General features: G+C 40.3%; 1 protein-coding gene and 1 long non-coding RNA gene across 10 annotated transcripts in view; one reads left to right on the top strand and one right to left on the bottom strand.

The window, feature by feature from the left end:
* Positions 1–27,002, top strand: part of PDE4D (phosphodiesterase 4D) — a 1,400,346-nt gene that overhangs the window by 198,528 nt on the left and 1,174,816 nt on the right. For 4 of the 8 annotated variants that reach the window (XM_038530652.1, XM_038530653.1, XM_038530651.1 and 1 more), the window contains one exon: positions 17,932–17,992. The exons of the other annotated variants lie outside the window; for them this stretch is intronic. The gene's annotated coding sequence lies outside the window, so the exon portion shown is untranslated. The remainder of the gene's footprint in view (positions 1–17,931; positions 17,993–27,002) is intronic. 8 annotated transcript variants of the gene reach the window in all.
* LOC111094467 lies at positions 1,828–19,875 on the bottom strand. Of its 2 annotated transcripts, XR_005355558.1 has the most exons (6): positions 19,530–19,875; positions 17,156–17,304; positions 16,204–16,250; positions 14,484–14,649; positions 4,462–4,529; positions 1,828–3,403 (listed from the first exon to the last, which is right to left on the bottom strand). It is a non-coding gene; the product is annotated as an uncharacterized LOC111094467 (long non-coding RNA). The 2 variants fall into 2 exon arrangements; XR_005355559.1 differs by lacking the exon at positions 16,204–16,250.

The raw sequence follows: 27,002 nt of genomic DNA, 5'->3' as shown, positions 1-27,002 counted from the left end.
GGAATTAAATTTACTAATTTTTGTATTCTACATTTATTGATTGCCTCCCACGTACCAGACACTAAGTGCTTGGAGCATGGGATAAATAAGAACTTTAAAATAAGAACTTTAGTTCTATCTTTGAAGAGAACCCACAGAATCATTGTACAAATATAAGCTAAAGGCGGCCCTTGGTGCTTTCATGCCTGAAGGGGGCGCCTTTCCTACACAGAGCTCCAGGATGGTCTGGGTTCTTTCACTCCTCAGCCCAGCTAGCAGCTATGTGAGCTGCATAATCCAGCTGAGGGTGCATTCTTGTTATTGTTGTTGTTTGTAGCCCTTTTAGTACAAGCTTTATACTAAAATTATTCATGTATTTATCTTCTCTCTAGACCTTAAGTTCTTGGAGGCCACAAAATTAGGTTTTTATCATCTTTGCATTACTTTGTGGTATCTAGAATGGTGCCTTACACACAGAGTGGGCATTAAAGACTTTAGGAATGTAATCATGTTTTGTATTTCTCAGAAAATAAAACATATCTTGTTGAAGGCATGTCTGTGGGATAAAGTATCCCATCCTTATGCACCATCCACCTCCCTAATCCTACCTTGTGCAGTTTCTAAAGTTGTCTCGTGATGACCAGTGATGGCGGGTGTTTGAGTTGAAGCCACTCTTGACACTAAATTGTTTCTTGAACTGTGAATACTCTCAGGCATTTTAACATTCTCATCCCTCTGTGGCTACGCTTTTTATTATTAAGAAGCTTATTATTAAGGGAAGGGACAGCTGAACATCAGCAAGCTACTCTTTTCATTTATTTTTTTGGAAAGTGCTCATTAAAAAAAAAAGTCACCTTTACCCAATTTCACATGCAATTTAAGTTCATCCCTACCTATATGACACTAAGTCAATATTCTGAGATTGTTTAGGAGGCTTCTTATTTTTCTCAGCTGTAAAGTCAATTACCTTTCAAATGATTTTATAGCTGACAGTAAATGGTCCATGAAGTATATGAATAAAAATGAGGGCAAACATTTCATGGTTAAATATTATAATGGTAGTCAGTGTAATGGACTGAAGTTTCAAAAATAATCAGTGATGAATTACTTAGTGGCTACATGAAATTATGCTGTGATGATTTCTACAGAAGTATCATTTGCAGGTGTTCTGACACACATCTTAGCCGAGTTGTAATTTATGATGTTTTATTTTATGTAAGCAAGTGTCTGTATAGTTTTAGAGTAAGAACATCTGTGGAGATGAAATATAAGAAAAATGAGCCGTGACTTGGTTTCATCATCATAAATGGTATTTGAGAATGTTGATATCTTTGGAAAATATACTTAAATATCCATCATTGCTTATCACATTTCAGGGGAATGGTATAATTGTATAGCTTCTTCCAGAGTGTGTATATATCCCCTCTGTCATTGTCACAGACTACTACTAGTTCTTAAATAGTTCCTATGGCATTTTTAAGAATTACCATGTTTTCTGGGTTGTTGTGACACAGATTGGTTGTAGCCATGCCTGAACTCATGGTAAGGGGAAGAGCAAGTGGAGTATTAAATGAGCATCCTGTTTACCTGAAGTTGGCCAACCAAAATTCCTTCCTCGACACTATTCCATCAAAGCTTTTTGGCCAGAAAGAAATCAGTCTGTCCCTTTTACACATGCACTATGAGGCATTTCAAAATGCTTTTCAAATCTTGGAATCTGATGACTGCATTTTAATAGCCTTTTTTTTTTTTTTTTAAAGATTGTGTTTATTTATTTGAGAGAGAACCCTAGCAGAGCCAAGGGGCAGAGGGAGAGGGAAAAGCAGATCCCCCAATAAGCAGGGAGCTTGATGCAGGGGATTCAGTGTCAGGACCCTGAGGTCATGACCTGAGCCAAAGGCAAATGCTTAACCGGCTGAGCCACCCAGGTGCCCTTGTATTTTAACAGTTTTAGAAACATGCAAAGGCAGTCATGGGGTCCACTGGCCTGTATTTATAAGTGCCATTCACTTGTCCAAGTTTGAGGTCATTTTTAGTGCACCTCGTTGTTGATGACATTGAGAAGTTGCGGCAGCACGTGAGAGTCTATGAACTTGGGTGGAAGTGCACTAGAACTGGCACATCCTATCTCTGTGCTCGCTTTAGTAGTGTTGGAGTCACACAAGCTTTTTCTTGAAGAGGAGCTGTGGGATAGAAGTCTTCCTCTGCTGCTGCTCCTTTGCATCCTTTATTTTCTGAAACTTCATTTTCTTATTTTTAAAATCCAGACAGCATTCGCTGTTTTTTTCTCTATAATTTTTATTTATATTTATGTATTTTAATTAAGGTGATTTTCTGATTGTAGAGAGGAACTTTAGGTAGGTTCCTTTTATTTCCTTTCTAAATAAGTAGGCCTTTGCAAAAAGCCAAATGCTTAAGAAGTTAACAGCAGAATATCTCATATCCCATCTTCTGTTAATCAGCTACCTGGATCAACTGATGCTCTCTCTTTCCTCCATAAAGTCTACATGCTAATGTCTATGACATTCTAGGAGGCTCTTCTTTTGCACATCAATGTGTATTTTGGCCCCCCTTGTGGTATGTATGTTTATCATGAGTCCCCAATCTGTTGATGGCAGTTGTACTTAGTTATTTTACTATATAACAAATTATTCTGTAAACTAATGTATACAAGAGGAATGTTTATATGAAAACTAAAATAGAGTGCTAGTCACTTTGCTAGACAAAAATTGCTTTTGAGTTAGGTATGGGTAAGCCAGTCACAAAGGTTGTGAAAAATGTGAATGACTAAGCATCATAGCACGATTCTCAAGTCAGGTTGCTTCTCAGGTGTCTTTAACTTTCTTGCTTTATTATAAAGAACAAAACTGGAAATGGTGGATGATGCATAGTGGATATGCTTAACAGGATGTAGAAATCTAACTAGAAGATCTATACATAAAGCAGAGGCCTCGGCCTTACATCAAAGAAGTAGTAAACTGTGTACTCTTAAATATTTTCATAAAGAATGTTTAAGATATTATTTTTAAAGATCCCTAACTTCAGTATATTTATTTATTTATTTGATAAACCAGCTAACTATATATTCTGAATGTGTCAGATAAGAAAGCTTCTAACACTAAGGTAAATTAAAAGCCAGGAACTCCTCTTCCCTTTTCACATGGGAAGGAAGATGAGTGAAGTGTTAGTGATTCTCACAACTCTTGGATGTCCTAACGGTGGAGAAGAATCTTCAGGTAAACCTGTCTGGTGTGGATCCAGAAGAAAGATTTTCCTTGGTTGATCTCTGAAGATGCCACAGCTGTGGCACAGATGAGGAGGGTGTCCTGTTGCCTTGGATTATCCTGGAGAAATGCCGCTAAGGCCTAAGGCCTCCTTTTTGTGACAGAGCCCATCTCAGAGTGAACCGCCAGGCTTTGTAAACCTTAAGCCAAAAGAAAATCACACAATTATTTCTCATATAATGCATTTGTATCTTAATTCAAACTTCAATATTATAGATAAGGCCTATACACATCAATTACTCTAGAGAACAGTCTGGTGGCCAAAGAAAATGTCCCTAAAAAGTGCCACTTGAGAGTTCCCTTCCCTAGGTAGGAGGTTATCTCAGTGACCTCTTGCCCATGTGATAACCCTACTACTGAGAGACTTTATAATAGCATCAATACAGGCAAACCTGTCTTTCATTATTCATTTTTATCATCAATTGACTTTTAATTTCTTGGAGATGAGTTAGTAGTCATATTAGTGCCCCCCCCATACTATCTTGCATAGCACCTGAACCAGAGGTAATGATAAATAAAGAAATAATGATCAGGTTCCCAAACTGGGATATTCTGTACTTTTGCATGACAGTTTTAACAGAATTTTGTCTCCTATGCCAAACTGCAGTTTTACCATATTGTGTTGTTGGCTCATGTTTCATCTCTCCATTCATGGTGCTAGTTGTTATAGATGGTCCTGTGTATTTTGATGTTGAGACTCTAAGGTACTCATTCAGCTGGTTTCTTAGAACTGGATTAATATGAGAAAGACTTTTTTTTTTCTAATAGTGAACTTCACTCAGTATGTGGGAAATTTATGCAGTCCTGGCCTGCTGCTTTTCTGTGGATAGATGGCCGCTCATGGACTTTCATTTGCCTCCCTCAAATATAACAACAGCCCAGAGGTGAATTATTCAGACAGTGTAGATACCCTGGGAGACCTGGCGCATTTTGCAGGCACTGATGTGATATAAACCAATCAACCCAAATCTTTTATGTCTCCTTTCCATATTGTAACTCCCATGAGGTAAAGCATTAAGCTACATTAAGCCTCATAAAGAGAAATTTGAGTTCATGATGTGTAACTTCTCAGTAATGGTAATTAGTATAATCTGCTTTTTGAATTTGCTAACTGATACTTGGGAAAAAAATGTACCAGATTTCTCATTTCTATTTAAATATTTAAGACCGAAAACTTTTTTAGTAGAGTACTTAGTACCTTTCACAAAGCTTTGTAAGTGGCTTTGATTGTATGCAGAATTACACCAAATGATCTGGAGCAGACAGCTTATGAAATCAAGAACATAAACATAATTTATAACACTTATAAGAAAAAAGTATATTTTGAATTTTAAAGTATGAGTAAAAACTGAAGTTGAAATTTTTGCAGAATCAAATATCTCCCCCATATCAATCAGAATTTGTAGAAAAAAGTAGAACTAAGATAGAACAAAAGATGTTCAAGACTCCTGATAGAAGAGTAGATATCCATCTGTGTAGATATCATTTAACCTGTGGGCACAAGATGTAGATAATATTAGAAAACATGATAATATAGTACATTTTACTCATAATTATGGTCAGAAATGTCACTATCCCTCTCTCATTAATTGACAAAATAAGTAGATAGAAGATTGGTAAGAATATAAAAGACTTGAAAAACATAATCAATTAACTTGTCCTAATGACATTTTTAGAGCATTCCAGCAGCAGAATATACATTCCTTTCAAATTCACACAAGACATTTACAATGATAAATTATATTTTGGGGCCATCAAAGTAAACCTCAGTAGATTTAAGAGTATTATAGTGTATGTTCTCTAAGCACATGTGGAATTAAATGAAAAATCAATAATAGAATGATACCTGGAAGGATCCCAAATATCTTGACACTGAATGGCATACTTCTGAATAACCCATGTGTACTTTGGTGATCTGTGTTTACCAAAATGGTATGTCCGCGTCTTAACTCCTGGAACCTGTGAATGTAACCTTATTTGGGAAAGGGTCTTTGGAGATGTAATTGAGCATTCAGGATATTGAGATGAGATACTCTTGGATTATCCATGTGGACCTGAGCCCAGTGAGAGATGTCCTTATAAAGGAAAGAAGAGAACAAGAGGAGAAGATGCTGTGAAGATAGAGGCAAAGAAGAGTTCTATAGGCAGAAGCCACCAAAAGGTGGAAGAGACAAGACGTGGAACCTGGAGGCTTCAGAGAAAGTGTGGCCTTGCCAACTCCCTTGTTTTGGAGTCTTGGTCTCCCGAACTGTGAGAAAATAAATTTTTGTTGTTTTATGCCACCAAGTTTGTGGTAATTTTTTAAGGTAACCATAGGATAAGAATACACCATGGGTCAAAGAAAAAATGTGAAGAGAAAGTGCTAAGTCTTTTTGAATGAATTGGAATTGTTCAAGAACATATAAAAGTTTGTTTATATGTAACTCATGAGTTACCAACTCATGAGTCCATACTTTGGGAAAAATTTAGGGGGCTGGATGCCTGGATTAGAAAAGAAGAAATGTCTCAAATCCATGACCCCAGCTTCTACCTTAAGAAACCAAAAGGAACAAACTCAAAGGAGAAAAAAAAATCACTAGGCTAGAAAGAGAAAAAATTGATTCAGAAATTAATGAAAATTGATTCTTTAAGATTAATGATGTTGATATCCTAATAGCCAGGATAGATGGAGAAAAAAATAGGCAACTCAAATTACCAGTATTAAAAATGACAGGGGTGACATCACTACAGATTCAGCAGTTATTAAAAGAATGAGGAGATAATAAAGGTTAATGAAGGAGTCAGTTGCTCAGCTGTCTTCCCCTGTCCTTAGCCTTCAGAAAGTTTGTGCCTTTGAGGGAAGGCCTATATGTCTCAGGGTCAGGCCTGTGGCCGCCTCTAAGAATAAGGTTCTATAGGATCTTGTCCTTCACATGAGCTCTCATGTAGTGTTGAACACTTTTTTTTTTTAAAGATTTTATTTATTTATTCATGACAGACAGAGACAGAGAGAGAGAGAGAGGCAGTGACACAGGCAGAGGGGGAAGCAGGCTCCATGCAGGGAGCCCGATGTGGGACTCGATTCTGGGTCTCTAGGATCATACCTCAGGCTGAAGGCGATGCTAAACCACTGGGCCACTGGGGCTACCCAGTATTGAACATTTTTAAGGGTTCATCTGTTTTCTCCTTACTCCTGTCATCACAGATTTGTTCTTCCCATCAAACCAAGGATGGGAGTAGTGGTGAGTCTCTTTTTTGCTGGCACGTATTCCTTCCTTTCTGAAACTTAGTTGATTTAGCTTTCTTTCTATCCCTCATTCTCTGGAGATTAAAAGAAATAAGCGATCATGGTTTTGGACTTACTTGGCTTGGTCTTGTGACGTTAGGAAGAATGGGCTGCCATAACAAAATACCACAGATTGTGTGGCTTAAACCATAGGCACTTTAGAGGCTGGAAGTTCAAGGTCAAGGTGTGGGTAGATTTGGTTTCTTCTGATGGCCTCTCTCCTGGGCATGTAGATGCCCACCTTCTCACTGCATCCTCACATGGTCATTGCTCTGTCTTTACATCCTAACTTCCTCCTCTTACAAGGATATCAGTCAGATTAGGGCCCATATTAATGGTCCCCCTTTAAAATGACCTTTTAAAGCACCTATCTCCAAATACAGTCACATTCTGAAGTCCTGGAAATTAGGGCTTCAACATGAGAATTTTGGATGGACACAATTCAGCTGTAATATTGTACATAATCTGGGCCTCCATTATTTCCTTGACTTCATATCCAATACTCTAGTCTCTTAATCTATCGGCCACACCAGCCTCACTGCTGATACTAGAACATGCCAGGCATGTTCTTGTTCAAGGGCATTTTTACTGGTTGTAAGTCTGCTGAGGTAGTTTTCTCATCAAGGTATCCACTGGCTCAGTCTTCCATCTATACAAGTCTTTGCACAAATTTTCCCGTCTCTTTGAGGCCTCTCCAGACTCCCTTTAAAATTACAATCTTGATCTCGCTGCATTATTTAGTCTTCACAGTCCTTGCCACCTTCAAGCTTAACATAATATTTATTTATTAAGTGTGTTGTCTTCTACCCTATCAGCATGTGACCTCCGTGAGGGCAGGAATTTTCATTTGTTCACTGATGTCACATTATCCCAGGGCATGGCACATAGTGGGCCTTCTATAATGATTCAGTGATGAATGAATTGAAAGGATGCATTTTTTTTTTTTTTTTTTTTGGTGATGATTAGCTCCATCGGGTTTCTAAACAAGAGATTGTGATGATTTCCAGGAGCCGCTACTTAAAAACAACAACAACAACAACAACAACAACAAAAACAAAAACATGGTTCTACTGCCATTGAAAACCCTAGAGGCTCCATATTAGACCAAATTAAATATGTTACCATAGGACTTCCAACTTATAATATACAAATGCAATCTTTAGTCTCCACTGGTGACACAGATCAAATGCAGCATATCACAGGTGTTTACATTTTGCAATCCTTTTTTTCCTGAATCATCTTGGGTGATTAATGTTTCTGGACTCATTTAGGGAAAGAAATCTATATTTAGGTCTTTCTCCTGTTTTTTTTTTTTTAAAGATATATTGCTATGTCACATAAATTTCAAACAGTTTAGGTTCTTTGAGAATGAGGATGACCACTTTGTTTCATATAGGAAGAATATTGTTTGAAACAATACTATTTCTTTTGCAGTATAATCTGTTTATTTTTGTATTTCCTCTTTTGCTTATCTTTTCTGAGTTTTGGTCTTGTTAAAACTACCATGAATGAAATTTATTCTCCTTGAAAATAAATTCTTATAACTCCCATAGATTTTTTTTTTTTTTGTCATTTAGAATGATTCTGGATAGAATTTTTCAACACTCAAAGTTAATATACTTGGGAGTGATGGTGTGGTGTTCGTGTGCTTGCGTAGTGAGTGGAAGAACCGTCATCTTTGAAATATGTGGCCTGTACTCTGAATGAAGATAAAATGAGGATATAAGGGAAGAATGAACTTGGGTAAAGAAAATGAATAGAAAATAGAGGAAGTAGAAATATAGAAATGACTGAAGAATATTTAGAAGAAAAGAGCAGAAAGAAAACAAAATGGAAAAATGGCTTTAAAGAAAAAAAATAGAAAAAAGATGAGTAAGACCAAAATTTGTTGAGTGCCAGCCATCTACTGTACTTTGCGCTAGATGGTAATCCTTTAATGTATATAAATCCTTCCAATAATCCTTTGAAATAGGCATTATCATAAATAATTTATAAATACACAAGCTGGTAAATTAAGTAATTTAGTTACTTCTAAACTTTTCTGCTCTTTACACATGCAGAAATGATATTCATATTTGAGAGGACATTGAAGTTGATCATAGACCAGTAGTTTAAAGCTTTTCATAGCTTCATAGTCCACTCATCTATACTGAGGGTCGGCATGATCAATATCTCTGCCAACTGTAATTTATTCGCAATCTACTCAATTGACAAGACAAAAAGTGAACTATCTAAGATAATACAGTTGGGAAATGACAAAGCTTAAAGTTTAAATTCAAGTCTTTTGGAATTCATTGTCCACCTTTTTTAATTGACCTACAGCTCTATGGATGAATGATCCCTCCCTTGAGGAACTTATGGTCTATGGGGGAAGATAGAGATAGTAGAAAAAACTGTAATGAATCATAGGATTTAGAAATATTAGGGAAAATGGAGGAAAAAAGCATTATTCAACTTGGTTTTCAGGAATGAGTAGAAGTTTTCCAGGTGGGCTAGAAAGGAAAGAGGGAGAAGGTATTCCAGGCAGTGGGAATCACATGTGCAAAGGGGAGATGATAGCTGTACCACAGAGATGACAGTGGAGAGAAGCAGAAGGAATGAAGTTGAAGTATTTTGGGATGGAGAATCAGTAAATGTAGTGACTTTTTCGAAATGGTGAATAAAGGATGATCACAATTACTGTCTTGGTTTCCTTGGAAGTTAATGGGTCAGTAAGGAAACACTGAAATAGGGAAATCTGTAGGAAGAGCAGGTTTTAACAGGAAAGACAGGAAGTTTGGTATTGGATAAAGTGGACTTCAGAGCAAAGAAAATTACCAGAGACAGAGAGGGTCATTATGTAATGTTAAAAGGGCTGTTTAACCAAGAAGACAGCATTTCTAAATACGGATGAAGCAAATGACGGAGTTGAAAATACAGAGCAAAAATTGATAGAACTGAAATAAAAAAAACAGGCAAATCCACTATTATAGTCATCGATGCATTTGTCTCAATAATTAATAAAATAGCTTAGCTAGGAAATCATCAAGGATATGGAAGAAGTCAACACTGTCCTCACCTAACAAGATCTAATCAGCATTCAAGAACATTCCACTCAACAACAAAATACACATTTTTTTTCAAGCCTCTACAGAAACTATGCCAACATAGATCATATTTGAAGACATAAAAAATTTCATTTTGAAATAATTGAAATCAGGGGCACATGGGGAGCTCAGTCAGCTAAGCATCTGTCTTCAGCTCATGTCATATCAGGGCCCTGCGATGGAGTCTGCCTCTGGCTTCACTCTCAGGGAGGAGACCAAGAAGACAGCATTGGTCAAGAAGACAGAAGCAGACTCCTCACTCTCCTCCCTGAGAGTGAGGAGTCTGCTTCTTGCTCTCCCTCATCCTTTGAGTCTCCCCATTTCCGTAATGCACTTCCACTCTCCTTCTGTCAAATAAATAAAATATTTAAAATAAAATAATTGAAATCAGACAATTGTGGTCCTCTGACCCTAATAGAATTAAGCTAGAAATCAATCACAGAAGGAAAACAGGAAAATTTCTAAACACCTGGAGACTAAACAATGTTTTAAAAGAGTTCATGGGTCTCAGAGGAAATCTCAAGGGAAATTAAAAAAAAAAAACAGCAAACAATAAAAGTAAAAATGTAGCATATAATTTGTGGGGCACAGCTAAAGCTGTCCTGAGAGGGAAGTTTATAGCACTAGATGCTTCTGTTAGAAAAAGGGAAAATGACTCAATCTAAACTCTTACTTGAAAAGCCTAGAGAAAGAAAGTAAGAAAAAAAAAAAAAAACTAAAGCAAACAGGAGGGCTAGAATTGGTTTTGCAGACTGATTGGAGAACAATGACTTACTCAGTATTGGTTCTGTTAAAAAATGTAATTTGTTAAAAATATACTGTGGGCTTCAAAGTGCCAATATCCAATTAAATAAGAATAAGCAGAAAATGAAGTTAATAAATTGAGTTGATAGTGTCTGTGATGATTAAAATAATGATTACTTATGATGACCTTTTTTTTCAACCACAACCAAACATGTCTCTGAAAATGAGTCACTAAGGATGAAGCAGCATTTTTCTTTCTGCTTTGATTAATCAAAATTTATCTTACATTAAAAAACACTTTGGTAATGAGTTTAAGCCACTGTTTAGAAGATATTTGCTTTTCATGATCATTTTCTTGTTTATGTAATCAGGAGCAGAAAAAATATCTTTACCAGTAGTTCTCAACATTGGCTGCAAATTAGAATCATTTGGAGAGCTTTAAAACGTACTGATGCCTGGATTCCACCTAGGGAGATTCTGAGCTAATTGGTCTGGAGCAGAAGTTCTCAAAATATGGTCTCAGACCTACAGCAGTGGCAGCACTTGGGAACTTGTTAAAAATGCAGATTTACAAGCTATACCCCTGCCTTAAGCCTTTCAAGTGAAGGATGCCTGGGTGGCTCACTGGTTGAGCATCTGCCTTTGGCTTAGAGCGTGATCCCAGAGTCCCGCATTCAGCTCCTGAAGGGAGCCTGCTTCTCCCTCTGCCTATGTCTCTGCCTCTGCCTCTCTCTCTGTGTCTCTCATGAATAAATAAATTAAATCTTTAAAAAAGGAAGACTTTCAAGTGATTGTGAGGCAGTGTGTTTCAAACTTTAATGGGCATATAACTCTTCTGGAGAATCTTCTATAAATATAGATTGAGGTTCCTGGTCTGGTATGAGGCTTGAGATGATTATTAGCAAACTCCCATGGGACCCTAGTGAATAACAAGGGTCTACAGGACACTAGACACTTGCGCTTTTAAAAACTTCACAAGTGAGAATGCAGCTAAAGGTGACAACTGCCAATAGGCCACAGAACTCACATGATCTTTCCCAGGTTTCCTGTCCCCAGGTTGTGGAGTCACTGAAGAGCACATACCCCTATTCCCTTTCAAGTGATGGTGACTGTCTTAAGTTTCTTCTCATTTGCGTAAGAATCCCAGTTATGATGGTGCCATCCTTATTTTCCAGAACAAATATTGAGCATTCTGCTTTCTATGTTCCTCTACACTCCCACTGTCATTTGCCTGACCCACTATCTTTCATGGTTTTCCTCTTCAATACCAATTAAAAATTGGTTAATGTGATGAAATAATCATTCCAGTACATTGGGAGGGAGTTAGATCTCTCCCCTTTAAAGTAACGTGGATCTTGAGACAATGCCCTGGGACTAATATCTTCAGAGAAATCTCTTCTCCTTTTATGCATTCTTACTGGGCATGCATATCTTGTTCCAGGGTTATCAAGAAACACCCATGTTCTGATAATTTGAACTCTACCTGGCTGGGACAGATCTCTCTCTCTGACCAGTCATTTATTGGACACCTTTCCTTAAATTTCTCAAAGTGCCTCAAACTCAGTGTGCCCCTAATAGAACTAATTTTCTCCACCATATCTATTTGTCTTTCTGCACTCTCTCAGTGATAAGTAACTGGGGAGTCATCTTTTACTCTCGCTCTTTCATTCTACTCCAAATGGAACTTGTTGTTAGGGTCCATGGATTCTACTAGTCTTGAATCCATCTACTCTCCCCATGATGACAGCCACTACTCTGGTTCATGTTCTCTTAAATTGCAGTGTGCTAACTTACCTCTCTGCCTTTGGGCTGGCCTTTTCTTGCCCATTTACCATATAGCTTCTAGAGTGTTTATTCTTGTCACTTCTCATCTTTACTATTTTAAGATTTTTATTTTTATTTATTCATGAGAGAGACACACAGAGAGAGACACACACACACAAAGACACAGGCAGAGGGAGAAGCAGGCTCCATGCAGGGAACCTCACGTGGGACTTGATCCTGGGACTCCAGGATCACGCCCTGGGCCGAAGGGAGGCGCTAAACCGCTGAGCCACCCAGGGATCCCACTTCTCATCTTTAAAATGCTTCAGTGACTCTCTGTTGCTCTTAGAGTTAAGTCTAAACTCCTTAATATGACTTAAAAATACTAGGATTAAGATGTACAAACTTCCAGTTTTAAAATAAGTCACAAGGATGTACAGTACAGCATAAGAAATATAGTTAACAATATTGTAATAACTTTCTATGGTGGCAGATGGTGACTACACTTATGGTGCTGAACATGTTGCAATGTATGTAATCACCAAACCATTATGTTACACACCTGAAGCTAATAAGATATGTCAACTGTACCTCAGTTTAAAAATCAGTAAGAAAAAAATCATTAAGGGTTTGGTACTTTGCTGACCTTTTCCTGGAATTCTTTCTGTCTTAATCGATGCATTTTCCATGTGCACCATTTTCTCTGTAAGCCTTTAAGTAGGTGATGCCTCTACTGAGTGTGTTTCCTTTTTCCCATGTGCCTAATCCTTACTCTTTTTTGTTTTTTGTTTTTACCAAGGTACTGCTTGTGAACAAATGCCATCCTTGACCCCACCCCTCAGAAGGCCTTACCTACCTTCCTTTTATTATGCTCTGTGTTGGAGTGATCACACTGAGCCTCATTTCCTTTATGTGTCTTTCTCAACAGGATCCTCAAGGTAGAGGTTACCTTTGTCACCACTGTGTCCTTAGCATCAAGCCCAGTGTCTATATTGCAGTCTATCTTCAAACATATTAATAAACAAAATTCCCAGAAGTATGTAGAAAGGAGCTTGTCATGGCAGCTCAGTGAGAGAGCAGTGTTGAGGTAGTTAGAACTGTTAGAAAGACACAAATGGCTTTATGGGAAATAGCTTCTCAGTTTATCACAGTTCTCATAGAAGGATTTCTGAGAAGGTAGACCTAAGATAAGTGGAGGAGTATTCTAAATAGTTGAATAGCATATTTTCTCCTTCCACAGTATCATAATTTTAAAAAGGATGTTAGTGATTCTATTATTTATATGCTTACAGCAGTAATTTATTTATTTTTTTAGGTTCCATTTTCTTTGACAACCAGATGGAGATTCTTGTTTTACTGACACAATTCCATACTCTGAATTCTCACCTCTTCTTTCTACTTTGGTTCTCTGGTTGTATGAGCTACATTTAATTAGCCCGGTGTACACTTAATTAGCAGTAGGGCCGAGAAGAATAAAGCTCCTTCAGGTTACAGAGCTAGCGCTTTCCTTTGGTGAGTGGTGAAGCCAGGCCATTCTAAAAGTTCTCCACATCTATGGAGCTCCCTTTTTTTAGGGAGTTGCAGTTCCAGACTTTGAAGGAAATGCCAGGTTTGAAAGATTGCAGTTCATTTCCTACACACGAATTTGCCTAGGGAAATTTTTGTAACGTAACCCAACATTGAGTGAATAAACAGTGAATGAATAAGCGTGTGGATTGGTGAAGCACTTCAGCGTAGCATCTCCAGGGCCTTCTGTTAGTATTTGATCGGGATTCTGCACCCTAGCAGCCATCTGGCTTTTACAGCTTCTTCGGATTTCTGTTTTGTCAGTTCTTCTTTAGCAAATCTGCGGAGCACAGTTTTGGTAACTTCCATCTGGAAGGTTGATGGTCCCTCCCTTTCTAGAGCACATCGCAGGGCAAAGTAGTATCCGTGTTTCTCCTATAGGGGGAGCCTGGCACACTGAATCCCGGTGGGGTCTTTCTCCCTGGGTTGTTACTCGCTCACTTGGGAACTAGCTAGGCTTCTTCTGTGCTTTTCCTCATGCACTTACACTCAGGAATTGGCCTCAAATCCATCTCCTCATTCTTCATCTCCTCTACTTATCTAAGTGTTATTTTTTCAGGGTTCGACCTCAAGTTTCATTTTCTCCTGCAATTAGGGCATAGATCACGGTCTTGAGATACTTTGCTCTTCTTTATACTGTGTGCCAGTCTCTCAAATTATCTCACCTTCCTTTTCCTTTATATGTAAATGGATGGTCTAGTTCAGCGTATACCTCAATTTGAATCCATTTAAGTGCTACGCTTCATTTGAAATGACACGTCAAGCTGCTTTGTATCATATTTCCCATTGTCTTACCTGAAAAACCAGGTTACACAGGCAAGTCTTGGGGTTATGAGAACATTCTCCTGGCATTTTCTCCGGCTTTCAGAATTAATTTATAGGGCTTCATATTTTGTGGGCATTATGCCTCTCTGACTCTTGTGTAAGTAAGTAGTCAGTCTTCCTCTCACCGGGTATGGGACTGTGAGAAAAAGAATCAGCAAGTGAAACTGGACAATTAGAGGTTAGAAGATGCTGGTTAACCCTTTACTTCCTGGTCAGAAGGAAAGAATGTGATCATTTACATTTCTCTGAGCTTAATCTCTGTTTTCTTCAACTGAATACAGGCAAGCACTAGTGCTGGTGCCTGGCACATGAAAAATGCCTGCAATAATAGATGGATCACATTAGGGAAGGTGGCTATTAAAAAAAAAATGGTAACCTTATACTGAAATGGAAGTAACAGCAATAGCCTCCCTGCCAACTAGTCACCATCCATATCCCCACTTCTCTTTGGTGTCCTGAAATCAGTAAAAATGGTCTTGTCAAAGAATCCTTTGAGAAATACATGTGTATCCTTGCTTGGTAAGCTGAAGTTTTAGAAAGACTATATTCCATTAATAAGGAATAATGTAGATATATGAGCATGGTAAATCTTTAAATAGAAGATGCCATTTTAAATCTAAGTCCAGAGATACTGTTTCTGAGTTGCTTGCAGGGGCTTGAATGCTAAGTGGAGACCCCATTGAGAAAATTTCTACCTGTTATTTCTAATGGCTTTACAATGTCATAAGAAAGCTCCAAAAAAAAAAAAAAAAAAAAAAGATTTTCCCTGAATTAGAATCCTAGTTGACCTTCTCAAAATAGAGCTCTGGGCCTGTGACATGTGGTGGCATTTGCATGTTAGTGACCTTGATGTCTGTCTTTTATTTTCCTCTAGCACTTACCTCATTTACCTGAAATAGCATTGATTAAAATAACCCGTGAAAAGTAAAATAAAAGAGATAAATAGGATGCCTGGGTGGCTCAGGTGTTGAGTGTCTGCCTTCGGCTCAGGGAGAGATCCAGGGGTCCTGGGGATCAATTCCCATATCTGGCTTCCCAAGGGGAGCCTGCGTCTCCCTCTGCCTGTGTGTCTGCCTCTCTCTGTGTGTCTCTCATAAATCAATAAAAATAAAATCTTTAAAAATAAATAAAGATAAAAAATGAGATATAATCTTTAAAAATAATCCGGGTTATATAGTTCTGATGATGAAAAATTATTCTGGTCTGAGTGAAGCACTGTTTAGCTTTACACCTTATGTTTATTACTGATAGCTAATTACTTGAATTTCAGCATTCAAGAGCTAAGAAATGATATTGCCAGTGAGTTCTCGTGGCTTCTACTTTCTAGTTTATGTTATAAATTGGTGTCCTAAATTATCAGTCTTTTTTTTAAACTGTTTTTGTTACAACTAAAAAGCCATGTAGCTTAATTGCATGTGTGGTTACCATTCTTACAGTGACTTTTTGGAGCTAAGACTGCTTATTTTCCTGTCTCCAAACCAGCTTCTTAGCCTTACTTCCCTATCTTGGATAGGGTTTACCTGATCTTCTAGTCATGAAGGCTAGAAAGCTCAGCTTAATTTTGAACTCTCCTTTCTCCCCCTGAACCACTGACTCACGGTAATTTCTTTTGGGTAGGTGTTCTGCTTAGGGACCTCATGTCTAGACTCATTATCCCTTCCTTCATTCAGGTTCTCAGATAATAACCTACCTTATCACCAAGCCTTTTATCTCTCCCAATTCCGTTCATTTCCTACCCTGTCATAAGACAAAAAAACAGTTGTGCTATTTCCATGCTCAAAATCTTTTAATAGCTCCCCATTACCTTCAAAAAATATAAAAAGTTGAAGAGTATTCATTGGAAAATGTTGCATTGTTGATGAGGGCAAAACATTAGAATCAACATAAATGTTCAAAAACAGGAGGGTCACCAAACAGAACACAATTTAAGCCTTACAATGAAATGCTATTTGACCATTAGAGATGTTGGTTTTGAAGAATTTTTAATGTGTGACAATGTGGAATGTAGCAGAGAGTAATATCGAATATACCATCGTAAATACGAAATACAAAAAAAAGTTGATGTAGATGTTACCAGTGGTTACCTCTGCATCACCCAGCCCCGGGAGATTTTTCTTTCTGGCTACAGTTTTCAAGTTTTCTACAATGAGTATACATTGTCTTAATAATCAGAAAAACTTGCCCTGACAATCAGGATTTGGAAGGGAACTTATGAATTATTTAGTCTAGTTGTTCTTAGTGTATTTCTGGACCATACACCTCATTGAGGACCTGAAGAATGATAAGAAGCTTTTCTCAAAAAAAAAAAAAAAAAAAAGAAAAAGAAAAAGAAAAAAAAAAAAGAAGAACATCTGACCATAGGCAGAAAATTTGTCATAGAATTTCAGCAGGATTTGAGATCTCAGATTAAGACATATTTTACAGTATAGTTCTCTCACTCAGGAGAAAATGCAGGATAAACAGTTGCCTCTTCTCCCACAGGGGAATTGGAGGAAGTGCCAGGATTAGATGTTGGGTTTTAGCGTTTGCCCCAGCATGGGGCTGTCTGGGAGACTTGGGATCACACCGCAAGCCTCCCTCCAGTCATGTGCTTCTTATGGGCACTCTGGAAGTTACTCAGGCTCTGAGGCACCAGACCATACCTGGAGAGGTTCCCCTTAATGATTGTGGAGAGACCTTGGGGTGGTTGTGGCTGCTGCTGTTGTTCTTGGGAGCAACTTCCCCACTCCTCCTCCCTGTGAACAAGGTTTTATTAGACCAAGAGGAATAGCTTCTGAGTCACTGATGATTCCTAGAAGTAAGCAAATAAAATACGTGTTTGAGAACACTGCATTAGTTAGCTGTTACTTTCTTACCTGCCCCGCCTCCTCCCCGGCCATACTTTATGATTTTATTATTGTATGCTTGGTGATAGATTTTTGCTTTGAGAATTTTTTTTCCTTCTGTTATCTGATAATTTCCTTTATGTGACCTCGATCGTGATGATGATGGCAGGGCAGAACACAGCCTCTCTGCACTCGTATCATTCATTCTGCTGGATCCCATAGCCAATCCTTGCCTGGTGCCTGAATGGCCTGCAAAGTGCAAGGCTTTCTAGAAAAACCTCTCTTCAACTGGCTTTGCATGGTTCTGTCTTTGTAAAACCTTAAGCTATGCAGTAAGTGAGGGGGGGAAAAAACCCACCACCAAGAGCAACACACGCACTAGAGCCTGCCTTTTAACTGGGAAGGAAGGAGAGATGCCCTTACTTTGTCAGAAAGCCCTGAAGGGCCTGATAAATCTTGCCACAGACAGCAGATTTTGCAGATAAAGGAGGAGTGTTTTCTTTGGTGCCATAAAGCTGCAATCGTAGATCTAGAAACAGCTGTCTGATAATTTTTTCCAAGTTGTTAAACCCTCCACAATCTAATCTCTGCAGAGAGCCCTGAATCAAGATAGAGGATGGAATCCCTGCCTTGAACACAGAAGTGGTGTAGAAGGTAAGGAATGAACATTTCCTCGTATTTGCGAGTACCAGTCGCAGGCAAGTTACTTTCACAGTTGACACTTACTCCTGAGGAAATGCTCTAGGGTAGCTGGTGCTGTCCTTATTTTTATAGGTGGGGAAACTGAGGCTCACCCAGTGCACACAGTGAATAAGAGACTAAGCTGAGTGTGTCTGTTTCCAGCTCAAGTTCTTTCTCCTGTAGAATAAATGGCTCCTGCGGTGGTATATTGTTCTGGAGTGTTCTAATGATCTTGTATGTGTATGTATATTTGAAATGCTTTTACTTATGTACTGCAGTCTCATTAATACCAGTTCAAAAATACAGAAAGGTAGAAACGTCCCTACAGGCGCCCACACAGAGAAGAGTTCTGTCCTGGTTACAACTGCTGAGAGAACCTGGTAGGTGTGCACCCTGAGGAGGATCTCCTTTCTTCTTCATATATATGTTTTTTCCACTCCTTCCCCTCCCCCAAACAAATTTCTGATGTCATTATAATCAAAATGTACATATAGTTTCACTCCTTAACTAGCTAATTCTTTTTTTAAAGATTTTATTTATTTATTTTTGAGAGACACAGAGAGAGAGAGAGAGAGAGAGAGAGGCAGAGACACAGGCAGAGGGAGAAGCAGGTTCCATGGAGGGAGCCCGATGCGGGACTCGATCCCAGGACCCCAGGATCATGCCCTGGGCCGAAGGCAGGCGCTCAACTGCTGAGCCACCCAGGCGTCCCCAGCTAATTATATTTTCTGAGTGCTTCATTCTGTCCCCTTAGTCTGGCACTGTTTGCTCTTCAGCCGTCGCTTCCCTAAGAACTTTCTGGTGATGAGAGACGCAGGAGGAGTCAGGCAGTCCCTGGGTGGCCTGCACAGAGACCAGAGGGGTCATGGTTAATACCCTGGGCTTTTCTTCAGTCCTCTCGGTCTGTTCTAAAGGAAGATGGTTGGGACATTGTCCTTTGGTCTGCAGCATGGGAGGACAGAGTGTTTGCTGGACACAGAATGAGGGAGGGTGTCCCCCGACTTTCTATTCCTGGTTCACTGAGAGGCCTCAGAAGACAGACACACGGGCGTGACCTTCGGCGGTGACCTCCAGAGGCCTGCCTTCTACCTTCCTCCCCCTGGACATTTTTTAAATGCATTGAGGTCAGGCCGTGCACCCCTGTGGGTTTGGGCCTGGCGAAGAGAGTGAGGGTGCTGCCACCAAAGGCTGGAGGCCTCTCGGCTCCTGCAGCACCCCACAGGGCTGCCCGGGGCGGTGGGTGCAGAGGGAGAAAGCCGAGCAGAGAAACGCACCCACCATTGGGAAGCTGAGCTTTTTCTTCTACAAAACTTTTAGACAGCTGGACTCTTGACCATTATGGTTGCCCTTCTCATAAAATCTTATGAAAAAAACAAAAGCAACAACCCAAAACCCTGATTCAGCCTTCAGGGGGTTTTGCGTTCTTCTGCTGTGGGGGAAGCACATTACACTCTTTGCAAGACATGTGGGGACTCTAAGTAGTTCCCCCCCCCTCCTCAATTTCTCTTACATTGACTGATGTTAACGTTGTGGGTAAGGCCAGAGGGTCTGCTCTGGTCACAGCCCCCTCAACCCCTGAAACATCTGCTGGGCCTTCCTGTTGCCTTTAGCTCCCTGCGTCCGGCCTTGTGCGGCCCTCAGGCAGCAGAGCGCGCGTCCTCCCAGGCTGTGTGCAGCTGCTCCTGCCCAGCAGTTGCCTCTCTCCGGGGCAGCAGCGTTCTCGGAACTTCTCTGTAAGGTCTGTTACGTTTGCTAACTGAACTGGGCCTTTGTGTTTTTCCTGAGTACGGTTGTCAGAGAAACTGCCTCCGGAAGCCCCTGGCCTTCCTCTGCGGCCCAGCGCTCGGCTGGGAAAGGAGGCCTGGCCTCCCAGAACCAGTGTAGCATTGTTTTGAGGAGCGGGCTGAGGCCTGAGGCAGGAGTGGGTGGCCCCCAGCACCCATTGCGTGCCTGAGCTGTCCTGCCATCTGAGGGAAGGAGGGGTGGAAGAATGGGGAGGCTCTCTGAGGGAACATTAGTAATCCCAGGGCTGGACCTTGAACTTACGTGCACCTGTGTGATAAGGTTCGCTGTTATGTGCTGCCTTGACCTGTGGTAAAACTGGGCCCCTCCACAAGTTCCCTTCCCTCTTGTAGGCCTAAGGACGAGGCACTCTAGCCAAAGAGTTTTCTTTTTTTTCTCACAGGAACCAAGCCCAGTGCCTACTTCCCTTTGAATGGTGGGCTTTAGTTCCCTGCCAGCCTGTGGGATTATTCAACCATGCCAGTCACATCTTCTTGTGGCAAACAGGGGGTCACCTCATCTTCTTGTTACTACAAAACCTGTCTCCTATGGCGTCTGCTTGTTCACTCTGCTCCTGAATGAACCCCCCACATGGCCCCGTGTGGCAAGCAGTGGCCACCCCTGAGCTGTGAGTAAATGTGCTGTCCAGAATTGACTATCATGTATTCGGGGCTCCTCACACCCCTAGAGGGGGATCACCCCCCTCACCAGTGGAGGGAAGAGGAGGTGATCAGAACACAGTGGATCCGTTGTTTCCATTCTTCAAACATGCCAAGCTTATGTCCACTTCTCTAACCATTAGTCCTTTTTCCTGTGAGGTGCACAGAGCGGGAAATAACCTGTAGTTTTCATCATTATATCCTTAGGGTCTAGTACAGTGAAGCCTGAATGTATGCTTGATAAAAATAATTGTGGAATAAATGAATGAGTGCCTTTCAAGGCCCCTTTCTGAGTAAGGATCACAGTGTGCATTTTCTCTTCCTAGCTATCAAGTTTAAATGGTTTATCATGAGGGCTGTGAGTAGAGTGCCCAGGTCTTGCCCAACTCATCCAAGTCCTAGGACCTGGAGGATACCTCAGAGGCCTCCCAGTAAAGGGAAGAATGGATCCTGAAGACGTAACCCGCAGCCCCAGTGGTAACTCAGGGTCAGATTGATGTGCTTTTGTTGATACAGACTTTGCCTAATGTTGCTGGATTTGGCAACCGGCTTTCCTTTCCACCTTTTGAGACATCCTGTTCCATTTGCCTAATGACCTTGAAAGGAATTTAGTGCCTGTCTCTCTCGATTTCATTTTGTCTGGGTTATCTTCTCCAACTTTAATTTGTTCATGGAGAGGACCGGAGCCCATAAATGAGAGCGTATGGGGATGGGGTGGAGAGCATTCATGTCAGTGTTTTTGTGATTTCTTTAGCTAAGGTACCTTCCTGTTCTTTTGTGCTGGGGTCAAATTAGTCAGCAGACACAACTGTCTCAGGGAGATGAAGGCAGAGTCATCTCTGGGAGAATCTGGCCTCTACAATACTTAGAAAAATCTATCTGTGATTTCCCTTTGGTTATTTTCATGAGGATTTGAGCTTGAGGGGAGTCTGAATATCTTTTAGATCTTCCGTCTTATCTTTTAAGGCTTGACATTTTGTGCATTTCCACTTCTAGAACTTTGCCTCCATTTTTTATCTGTCCCTCTCAATGTAAGTCTCACCTTTAAAAAATTAAACTCCTTTTAAAAAAAAATTAAACTCCTATCTGATTTTCTCTGGGGAATCTTTCAGCTGCATTTATCTCTTTGTTTCCTTCTCAGAACTCCCCAAGGTTCTTTCTGTTTTTCTTTTGTTTGTTTTAGTTTATCTTTTACACATAGTAGCACCCCGGTTTGTTAATTTTGTTCATTTTTGCTTTTTAAAATATTTCTAATTTATTTATTCAAGAGAGACAGAGAGAGAGAGAGAGAGAGAGAGAGAGAGAGAGAGAGGCAGAGGGAGAAGCAGGCTCCATGCAGGGAATCCGACGTGGGACTCGATCCCTGGTCTCCAGGATCAGGCCCCGGGCTGAAGGCAAAGCTAAACTGCTGAGCCACCCGGGCTGCCCCTCATTTTTGCTTTTCAAAGCCAAGGACTTGGAGGCATTTTTTTTTTCCTTTCACAGGGCTTTATGCAGCACTCTGCTCATAATAGGCTTTGTAAAGTTGCTGCCTGTTGGTTTGGTAGTAGGAAGCAAGTAGAGATGCCTTCCATGAGGATGGGTGTCATTCATTAGTAGACAAGATAACACAACTGGAGTGAGTTTGTGTGAGGTTACACTAAATGGATTCACAAGGCATCCTGAGCTCTGTTTATTGAAGCAGTGGAAATACACCATGAAGAATTTTACTCCAAGAACAGTTTGGCCAGGCCGCTTCCCAGACAGTGTTATGCTCTGCTTTACCTGATTTGTAGGGCTCATGCAAACTGTGTCTCCCAGTGCTCGTAGAGACAGTGACTCTGGACGTATTACTAATTCTTGTCATTAGTTTTTTGCCAGATTTATAATCTGCTCTTGTGACATCTCTCACTTATGAAAACAGGCTCAGTAGTTGGAGGAGCATGGGTAGAACTTGGGAGTAGTTGGGTTAGAACTTGCATGGAGCATGTGGTCACTGTTGCCTCAGGTGATAAAGAGCCCAAGGAAAAAGGAACAGAAAGAATGAGTCAAAACATTATTTTAGAGTCTTGATTTTCAGTAAAGCAATAAGGAGTTAAAGGTGTTTCTCTGCTGGTTACCCTAAGACATCTGCTTTAGAGACTTAGCAGGGCTCTCTCTGTGGGGTGATTGGTTCTAAACCTCATCAACAAAGGCTTTGTCGCTTCATCGAAGTAGGTGTAGCACAGGTGGGTGTTAGCACAGAGGGTTGTATGAGAAAACCCACCTTAGCAACCAGCACTAATTGGCTCCCCCGGGAAGTCCCAAGAGAAGCTGTCAATCACAACGACCGAGTTTTTGTTTATAATTTCTAGTGATTTCTCCTCTACTGCTCTTTCTCCACCTCCATCCAGACTGTCTCTCCTCTTGCACAAATAACAACAGAGCACAAAAAATTAGAGAGTCGAGGCACATCTTACTTTGATTCCAGCTGTATCGCTTCCTCCACTTTCCATTCTCTCCAGGGTTATGTTTCAGAAGGAGAGGTGAGGTTTTCCTCTCCGCCCCTCTGCCTCCCACCACCACTGTTGGTATGGAATAAATACCCTATCGTGTGGGAAGGATGCTCTCACAGGTGTATCTGACAAAGCTAAGGAGGAGTGTTGAAAAGTAAGTGTACGATGTTTGTGCATTTTAGAAGGTGATCTCTGGTTTCTCTAATGTGACTTACATCCTGCTTTGCTGAAAGCTGGAGATGATCCTGGGCTCGTTGACATTTTTGTTAAGTCATTACATTTTAAGAGTCGATCACAGGTCAAGGAAACCCTTGTCTTTCTGCAGGATACTGGATTTGAAATAAAGAGTGGCTTCCTGGGGTCCAGAGACTCCTCCATTGAGAAGGTGATGGCATTAGTAACTTCCATTTAATAGGGACTTCACATGTGAGGAATTACCATGATCCTGACTTTACAGGAAGCAATCGAAGGTCATGGGTCAAGGTCCCACAGGAAGTGTCAGGGTTTGGGATCCTGCAGGGAGAGAGTCAGGATTCGACCTTGGGTGTCCTTGACTCCAAAGGCCTAGACTCCTTACGGGCTACAGGGTGCTGCCCCTTTCCTGTATTTTTGTCCTAAGTCTTTTAGCCCCACTGACAAATGATTGAAATTAGTGATTAGACCTTCCAATGTTTGAAAGACAGGACCAACTCAGTTGATCTGAGTTAGCTACATCTGAGTTAGCTACACCTGGGTTAGCTAACCCACTCTACAGTTGTTTTTTTTTTTTTTTTTTTAATTTTTATTTATTTATGATATTCACAGAGAGAGAAAGAGAGAGAGGCAGAGACATAGGCAGAGGGAGAAGCAGGCTCCATGCACCGGGAGCCCGACGTGGGATTCGATCCCGGGTCTCCAGGATCGCGCCCTGGGCCAAAGGCAGGCGCCAAACCGCTGCGCCACCCAGGGATCCCCTCTACAGTTGTTTTTTTCCCGTTCTCTGTTTCAGGCCCATAATGCAGCTGGTGTTGTTGCCATAGCCAGGTGATGATGAGCTTTGTGGGTAATGATGGTAGATCCCATGGGCCTTAGTACACATATGTCCCCCTCTTTCTTTCTTGCACTAAGATGGAAGATTAGTGAGGTGTCTAGAGAGCTGGGTGGAGCTGTCTATGGCAGGATTACACAGACTGAACTGAAGTTCTGTCCCTGACCTAGTGATAGGACATGATTAGCACCAGGAGGACACAGGGAGAACTTCATCTCTTCCTGGTGAACGTGAGATATAGGGGAGCATTCAAAAGAATAACAAATTGCAGAAACATTTTTATCTGTTTCATGCACTCATGGGGCCCAAGAAGTTGTCAATTTCTTCTTATTTACTTTATTTGAGAGGTTTTTCTTCTGGCTTGTGCTGACAAGAGGATCTGAGCTCAATCGAAGCAAATTGATTTTTAAAAGGTCATTAAAATCTTTAAACCTGGGGCATTATCTTTAGGTTGTAAGTGCTAAACTCAGTCTACCCCCTTGTTTCATGATGAGCAAAATTAACCTAGAGACCTTTAGAACTAATTAATTTGGATAAGCCAAAATCAGACATATACTTATTTTAATGAGATGAATTTTAGTGTTGCGGTTATTTTTATATTGTTTTAAAGTGAAGTTAAATTGAATAGAAAGGTTGTCGATTGGGTTCCACACTGAAACATCTCTAAAGCCTTCTCAGAGTCATTTTCTTTTAGCAGCTAATTTTAAAGAGATATTTAGGGGAGGGTATATGGGAGAAAAGGGATTAGGTCAAAATTTCATGGATTCTGATTTGCAGTAGAAAAATTGATTCTGAAAATCTAAGTTCAGAACATTTACCAGAGCACTTCCTCTCTCATTTGGCTTGGCCAACAATTACCATCCCAATATTCAGAGTTGTTTGTATTTGATCAAGAAATGGGACACACAAGCACACATGTAATTGAAATCCTATTTTAGCCACGATTTTTACCTTCTATTGTATTCTATGTTCAAACAATAAATCTCTCTTGGAAAGAATTCAGTATAATAACTTGTTGCCAGCCTTACTTCATTTTCAGGTCTCCCCAAAGATAGGCAGAGATGCCAGTAAACAAGAAAATGATCAAAAAGGTGAGGCAAAGAAGTAGAATGTGAGGCAGAGCCTTGAGAACAGGCAGGCAGGATGGCCAGCCTCTGACTCACAACCTGTCTTGAAAGGTTGGCAATGACTTTGAAATTTTATCAAGTCCATCTCTTTTCTTTCAGGCAGGACTCTGCATATAGCTTTCCCAGTGGATGATAATCTGTCCTTTTTGTTTAATGAAAGTTCCAATGTAGAGGACACCAGCCCCCTCAGGAATTCATTGTGAAGTTAGGTGGTTTTCAGAGAAGGATTCTGTTATTGTTGACTTTTGTTGTTCATTCCCCTCCTCTGGGATAATCAACTTCATATGAACAGAGTTGCATCCATATAAAGTCCTTATCTCTGGTGCTCGAACAGGTTGACGGAGACCTTGACCACCCTAGAGAGCAACTGGTCTAATCCCTTCATTGTGACTAGTATCTCCTCCACATTGAGAAGACAGGCTTTTCTATTTTAAACAGTTTATTTATTTGAGAAAGAGCATGAGAGAGAGAGCATGAGCAGGGGAGGGGCAAAGGAAGAGAGAGAAGCAGACCTCTGCTGAGCATTCACGGGCCTCATCCCAGGACTCTGGGATCATGACCTGAGCCAAAGCAGCTGTTTAACTGACTGAGCCACCCAGGTGCCCAGGCTTTTTTTTTTTTTTTTAAATTTGTGTTGTATTGTTGACTTCTGCATACTTTAGACCTTCCCCCCCCCCCTTTTTTTTTTGCCAACTCTGTGTATTTGTAGTACTTCCCTTCTCTGTGCTAAAATAACGCTGGTTTTGTCAGTCAGTACCCAAAATATGTCAGTACCATTGGTGTCTGTGATTCCAGGCCATAGGATTAGCGTGGGAATGACTTAGTGTTCCGGGCTCTGGCCCTGTTTCTGCCACACCTACTGCTGCTATGACTTTGGCGGGTAATTCACAAAGTGTCTTTGAGCCTCAGTTTATCACTGTTAAACATGTGGCTGGTTTAGAGAAGCTTTTATTCAGTAAATTTTCCAAGAAATGTTAATACATTTAACATAAGAAATGGTTCGGGTTTTCGATAGGTGGTGGTGGTGATGATCATGGTGGTGGTGCTGGGGTGAGCACAGATTAAATGTACCCAAATAGTTTTTGGGTTTTTTGTTTGTTTTACTGAAAGACTTGATGCTTAAAAAAAATAGTACATTGTTAATAATCATCAAATCTTCAGAGAAGGTTTCTTAAATTTATCCAATTATGGTTCTTTTCTTTCCTTTTTCTACTGCTTCCGTGTTACCCACTTATGACCAGGCTCATCTGCAAAGTAAAAGTAGCCACTCTTTCCTTAGTACTCATCCCAGGAAGGGAATAAAACTGCCAGGAGAGTCTTCAGAGCTCTATAGGTAAACTATAGGTGATAGTTGATGTATTTTGTGGTTTCCCTTTTGCTTTATGAGCTGTTTGAAGGCAGGGGTCTTTTCTTACTCATCTTGTGTAAAGAGAGTCTGGTTTAGTGCTTGACACCAAAAGGTATTTAATAAATGTTTTGAATTAAGTTAAATTGTCCATTAATGGAAGACACTGCCTTGAAAAATGTTGAACTTGCTTGTCACAGAAAATGTTATTATAAACTGGATTTTTGAAATGGATGGAATTTGTCATCAAGATGATATCTAAGATCAGGAATTTATGACAGTTTCCTATGGTTATAAATACAATATCACAGTAACACTACTCATAGATAATCTCTAGTAGATTAGGAAAGGACACAGTACACACTTTGTAGGCAGTTCTTACTAGTAAGCTTCTTTCCTTGATCTGGATAAATTTCCTGATCGCCTTGGGTCCAGATTCCTCCTGGGAGCATGGAATTAGTAACTGGGGAATTTCATCCAGATTAGAAATACGTAAGAAGGGATAAGACCCCCATGAAATTTACTTCATCTTTCATCTTGTACGATGCCACTGTATTCTGAGGAATTCA

Source organism: Canis lupus, chromosome 2, assembly GCF_011100685.1.
Source record: "Canis lupus familiaris isolate Mischka breed German Shepherd chromosome 2, alternate assembly UU_Cfam_GSD_1.0, whole genome shotgun sequence".
NCBI classification, from domain to species: Eukaryota; Metazoa; Chordata; class Mammalia; order Carnivora; family Canidae; genus Canis; species Canis lupus.
This window is presented reverse-complemented; position numbering and strand designations above follow the sequence as displayed.